The sequence below is a fragment of the Saccopteryx bilineata genome, chromosome 3, assembly GCF_036850765.1.
Source record: "Saccopteryx bilineata isolate mSacBil1 chromosome 3, mSacBil1_pri_phased_curated, whole genome shotgun sequence".
Taxonomy (NCBI): domain Eukaryota; kingdom Metazoa; phylum Chordata; class Mammalia; order Chiroptera; family Emballonuridae; genus Saccopteryx; species Saccopteryx bilineata.
Genome location: NC_089492.1, coordinates 314915848 through 314922039, shown reverse-complemented (window position 1 = coordinate 314922039; position 6192 = coordinate 314915848). Strand labels below are relative to the sequence as shown.

Here is a 6192-nt window from a genome sequence, read left to right as displayed (position 1 = left end):
GCTGGCCGCCCGCCTGCCCCACGGAGACGCATCTTCAGCTATCTGACTTCATATGAAAGATGGCTAATGCAGCCTGACCAGGCGGTGGCGCAGTGGATAGAGCGTCGGACTGGGATGCCAAGGACCCAGGTTCGGGACCCCAAGGTCGCCAGCTTGAGCGCGGGCTCATCTGGTTTGAGCAAAAGCTCACCAGCTTGGACCCAAGGTCGCTGGCTCGAGCAAGGGGTTACTAGGTCTGCTGAAGACCCGTGGCCAGGGCACATATAAGAAAGCAATCAATGAACAACTAAGGTGTCGCAATGTGCAACAAAAAACTAATGATTTATGCTTCTCATCTCTCTGTTCCTGTCTGTCTGTCCCTGTCTGACTCTCTCTCTGTCTCTGTAAAAAAAAAAAAAAGAAAGATGGCTAATGCAGAAGTGAGTGTCCCAGTGGGGGATGTGGTTGTGGTACTCACTGAAGGAAATGAAGGCGAGAACCCTGAAGACACTAAAACCCAAGTGATCTTGGCCCTGGCCGGTTGGCTCAGTGGTAGAGCGTCGGCCTGGACAGAAGTCCCGGGTTCGATTCCCGGCCAGGGCACACAGGAGAAGCGCCCATCTGCTTCTCCACCCCTCCCCCTCTCCTTCCTCTCTGTCTCTCTCTTCCCCTCCCGCACCTGAGGCTCCATTGGAGCAAAGATGGCCCGGGCGCTGGGGATGGCTCCTTGGCCTCTGCCCCAGGCCCTAGAGTGGCTCTGGTTGCAACAGAGCGATGCCCTGGAGGGGCAGAGCATCGCCCCCTGGTGGGCAGAGCGTCGCCTCCTGGTGGGCGTGCCAGGTGGATCCCGGTCGGGCGCATGCGGGAGTCTGTCTGACTGTCTATCCCCATTTCCAGCTTAAGAAAAATACAAAAAAAACAAAAACAAACCCCCCACCCCCAAAAAACCCAAGTGATCTTGCAGTTACAGCCTGTGCAACAAGGGATTTATGAAGCCAGGTCTGAGAACAACACGGCAGTTGTGGCAGTAGAAACCCACACAATACACAAAATTGAAGAAGGGATTGATGCAAGTACCATAGAAGCAAATGAAGATATGGAAATTGCTTATCCCATAACTTGTGGGGAGAGCAAAGCCATTCTTCTTTGGAAGAAGTTTGTATGTTCAGGAATAAATGTGAAGTGTGTCAAGTTCAATGATCAATTGATCAGCCCCAAGCATTTTGTTCATCTGGCTGGCAAGTCCACCCTGAAGGACTGGAAGAGAGCCATTCATCTAGGTGGAATCATGCTCAGGAAAATGATGGATTCTGGACAGATTGATTTTTACCAACATGACAAGGTTTGCTCCAATACCTGCAGAAGCACCAAATTTGGTCTTCTGATCAGCAATGCAAGAGCCCCAGTACCAGGACAGCAGACAAGTGTGGTGCAGACACCCACTTCGGCCGATGGAAGCATCACGCAGATTGCCATCTCAGAAGAGAGCATGGAAGAAGCAGGGCTGGAATGGAACTCGGCTCTCACTGCTGCTGTCACAATGGCCACAGAGGAGGGAGTGAAGACTCAGAGGAAATTTCAGAGGACACTTTGATGTCTGGAAAGGAATAGCTGATGTAGGGCAATATACAGAAGGAAATAGAGGAGCTACTCAGGGTGGTTCAGCAACAGCTCATCCAGTCTCCCTTCCAGGTAACAGATCTGCTGTTCTCAACAATGTGGCACCTACATTTGGTCTAATGGACACAATTAAGAAGGTTTTGGACAACAGAAAGAACCAAATAGAACAGAGAGAAGAGCAGTTTCTCTATACTCTGACAGACTTGGAACGCCAGTTGGAAGAGCAGAAGAAGCAAGCTCAGGATCATAGGCTGAAATCCCAGATGGTTCAAAATGTGGTATTGATGCCTGTGAGCACTCCTAAGCCTCCAGAAAGGCCCCGGCTGCAGCGGCCAGCCTCCACCACCGTCCTGAGCCCTTCTCCTCCTGTCCAGCAGCCTCAGTTCACAGTCATCTCACCCATCACCATCGCCCCAGTGGGTCAGTCATTTTCCATGGGCAATAATATTCCAGTGGCCACCCTTAGCCAGGGCTCCAGTCCTGTGACTGTCCACACAATGCCTTCTGGCCCTCAGCTCTTTCGCTATGCCACAGTGGTTTCCTCAGCCAAGAGCAGCTCGCCAGACACAGTGACCATCCACCCTTCATCTAGCTTGGCGTTGCTAAGTTCTACTGCCATGCAGGATGGGAGTACCCTGGGCAACATGACCACCATGGTGAGCCCTGTGGAGTTGGTGGCCATGGAGTTCGGCCTGACCTCAGCAATCCAGGCTGTCGAAAGCACCTCAGAGGATGGGCAGACCATCATTGAGATTGACCCAGCCCCAGATCCAGAGGCTGAAGATTCTGAGGGCAAAGCAGTCATTTTGGAGACAGAGCTGAGGACTGAGGAGAAAGTTGTGGCTGAGATGGAAGAACATCAGCATCAAGTCCACAATGTGGAGACTGTGGTCTTAGAGGATTTACTGGGGATATTGGGGCCAGGAGATATGTTTTGGTTTGAAATTTTAATTATCATTGTCCCACTCATTTCCACATAGGATCCCCCTTTTTTTTTTTTAAACAAAATCTTGTTGCTGTAACTGAAAATGTTGGGTCTCTCCCACCTCTTCATTGAAAAAAATGGACAAAAACAAACTGTCCTTCTAGAAGTTGAGAGTAGGTCACTCAGTGTCCTCATCCTCTTACACCAAGAAAGTTGTTTCTTTTAGGGGAGGCATCAAGATAACCAGCAACCCTATCCTGAAAGCCCTTTCTAGGTTAGTGTATCTGTGTATGCACGTGGTTTATTCTCGTAAACATACGTTGACCAAACTGTGGAACACAGACCTGATACTGGAAAGGAACCCACTCACACATGGATGCAAAAGGATACTTTATTTTATATCTTGAAATGGGCCCTCAGAGGCCAGTGCAAAACTCTGAAACAAAAGGAAGTTGAACTCTGCTTAGAGGGGAACTTTGTTGCTTGGAGCAACAGCTTAAAAAGGGAAGTACTTTGACCAGGATGGGGCAAATAAATTATCATATTTCCAGAAGTGCAACTGATGCCTCTTGATATCTCTGAGGGTTACCACTATGGGTGCCATTTTGAAGAGAGGCCAGTGATAAGTGGAAGGGCACTTTGCCATGGAGTAACATCAGGAGAAATAGAAATCCAGGGATGTCACAGCTGTGCTTTGGGATTTGAGCCCACCTTGTCCCCAACTTTGTCAAAGCACTTACCTTCCTAAACTAGGATCAATCCATTCATTTGCAAACTGTGTGATATGATATAAATTGCTCTGGTTCTTGGACTGTGGCTGTCACGGGAGTGGGACTCCAAGGCTATGCTTTTTATTGCATGACTCCAGGAGTGGTAGAGTTCCTCATCCAGGCCAGCTGCCCTTTTTGGTGGGGCCCTTTTTTTTGGCTTTGGAACCAAAAGCAGCCACTCATTTGGTGCTTTCTCTTGTTCTACCCTCCGTCCCTCAATTGTTAATCTCATCTGCTGGATCCCATGCTCTTCACCTTTTTGGCTAATTTGGAGAACAGTGACAGGTGCCTGCCTTCATCCCCTTTTAGATTCATTTATACCACAGATATTTCTGTGAGATTGAGCTCATAAAAAAAACAACAATTTAGGCTTGGCAGGAAGACTCAGTACCCCCAGGGTACTGAGTGTATCCTGAGGCACCAAGTGTATGTCTCTTCCTGAGCGAGCTGGACTCCCTGGGAAAGAAGCATTGTGTGTGACATTATATTATAGGAAATGTACCAGGAATGTCAATAATAATGTCTTTTGGTGGGGGGGTTGTATCTTGTTTCCTTTCTCTTTTTTTTACGTTGTTAGGGTATTTAGAGCAGGGCCATTTTCTGTGCTTAGATTCCTTCTCTTTGACCATCTTCAGTGTTTGGGGCAAGAATGGACTCTGGTTTTTATTTCTTTTAGTTGCATTGTTTGCTGCACTAGGAAAAATATAGGAAACTGAAGACAATTTAAAGGAAAAATAGGTAAAAAAAAAAGAAAGTACACACCTTAAGAATGGGAGTTTTTTTTAAAATTATTATTATTAATTAAAAGCAAAACTTTGACCTGTAAAAAAAAAAAAATGGGACCACAGCACCTCCATTGTAGGAACACTATAAAGAATAAGTAAAATCAGCCCTGGCCAGTGGCTCGGTGGTAGAGCGTCGGCCTGGCGTGCAGGAGTCCTGGGTTCGATTCCCAGCCAGGGCACACAGGAGAAGCGCCCATCTGCTTCTCCACCCCTCCCCCTCTCCTTCCTCTCTGTCTCTCTCTTCCCCTCCCGCAGCCAAGGCTCCATTGGAGCAAAGATGGCCCGGGCGCTGGGGATGGCTCCATGGCCTCTGCCTCAGGTGCTAGAATGGCTCTGGTTGCAACAGAGCAACGCCCCAGATGGGCAGAGCATCGCCCCCTGGTGGGCGTGTGGGTGAATCCCGGTCGGGCGCATGTGGGAGTCTGACTGCCTCCCGGTTTCCAACTTCAGAAAAATAAAAAAATAAAAAAAAGAAAAAAGAATAAATAAAATTATACACATGTCTGGCTTTGAGCATGGACATAGAAAATATGGGCTCATTTCTTTCTTGTTTTCTCTGTGGTCAAGACTGGCTTTGGGAAAACACTGATAAAGAGCTATCCCTTTGGGTGAGGTGAGGAAAAGGCCCAAACTATCTTCTCCTTAGGTTTTTCTTAGACCACAGGAAACAGATGTAACTGTTGACTCCGAGTGTTTTAGGGAGAGACCCTTTCCTTCATTTATTTCCCAGAACCATCACAGATATAAAGCCACCCATTGACCACATCAGCGCTGAGCCTGAGTCATAAAATGGGCCATGACATTAAGACAGGAAAATCCTGAGTTTGGGGCTCTAAGTCTGGAAGGTTCCCGCTCAGATTCCCGGGTCTGACCCATGCTGCCCTTAGTGCTAGAGAGGAAATGAAACACCGCAGTGTGTAGACACGCCATGCCCGGGCAGGGCCAGCCCAGAGCCATTGAATACAGGCTTGTATTTTTAGCATTTGTCCTTGGAGCTGGCAGGAACCGCATGCAGGTGGCCACCCTGCTTTCGCCCCACCTGGCTGAAGCCCAGTTCCTAAAAAAAGGAAAACCTGAATAATAACCTTCTTTCCTTAGGTCTTCCTTTTCTGCCCGAGGCTCTGGCTTCCTGCTATTTCCCCTTTAATGACTGACTCATTTCTTATTTCTTGCCCTTATTTTTGTGCGCTTTTCTGATAACGGAAACCTGGCTCCAAAATGTCTGTATATCTGTGGTCTGGTTCCACATTTTAGTTCTCATGAGCTCATGCCTGGCTTTCACCGCACTACACTTGTTTCTAATAATTTATGCTAATTTACCATAACACGTGGGATCCTGTGGACTTATCACAGAGCCTGCCTTGGTGTCCAAGACCGTGCACTCCTGGAAGGCAGACTGAAGGGGGAGGGACCCCGGGAGCCTGGCGGGCACGCCCATTCCCAGCTGCCCTGGGTGCCGGCTGCTAAAGCCTCGCACCGGCCCCCTCCTGGGAGACCTGCCCTTTGACAAAGAGCAATCTCTCTTGCGAGTTTACCTAAATGGCTAGAGGCCAGCGACAGATAGAAACAGCGTCTGTAAGCCACCTGTTGTCTCAGTGAGCGACTAACTCCGTGTTGCAGTGTGTGACCTGCTTGACCCCTGACCCTTGTCCCCGCCCTTTGGGATCGGGCCAACACCACATCCTTGCTTATCCTCTCTCCTCCACCTTACCTGCCTGCCTCCTTCTCTCCTGAAAGTTATCCCAAAATAAAGCACTTTGACAGCTTCTCCATCTCAGGCTCTGCTCGGGGAGACCTGACCTAAAACACTAAGTCCTATTTCCCCCTGGGCTTGAGGTCCAGCAGAAAAGGCATAAGACCCCAAATCTAAGCTGCTGAGACCTGACATTCCTGTCATCAAGGACATCTCTGAGATAGTGTGGGGTCTCTTCAGCACCGCGCGCTCGGGGCTGGAAACAGGATGAAGGCCTTGCCATCGCACCGTTATTCCTAAACTCTTGAAAATTCATTTACTGTAATGAGATCCCCACTGAGAATGGCTCCAGCTTGCCTGCCTGCTTGCCTGCCTGCCTTCCTCCCCCTCCTCCCTCCTCTCTCTCCCTTTCTCTCTCTC

The 6192-nt window shown here is 48.9% G+C and overlaps 1 pseudogene; it reads left to right on the top strand.

Annotated features, from left to right (window-relative positions):
* The first annotated feature begins 404 nt into the window (after nucleotides 1–404).
* Nucleotides 405–2579, top strand: LOC136330201 (glucocorticoid modulatory element-binding protein 1 pseudogene; annotated as a pseudogene).
* Nucleotides 2580–6192: the final 3613 nt, after the last annotated feature.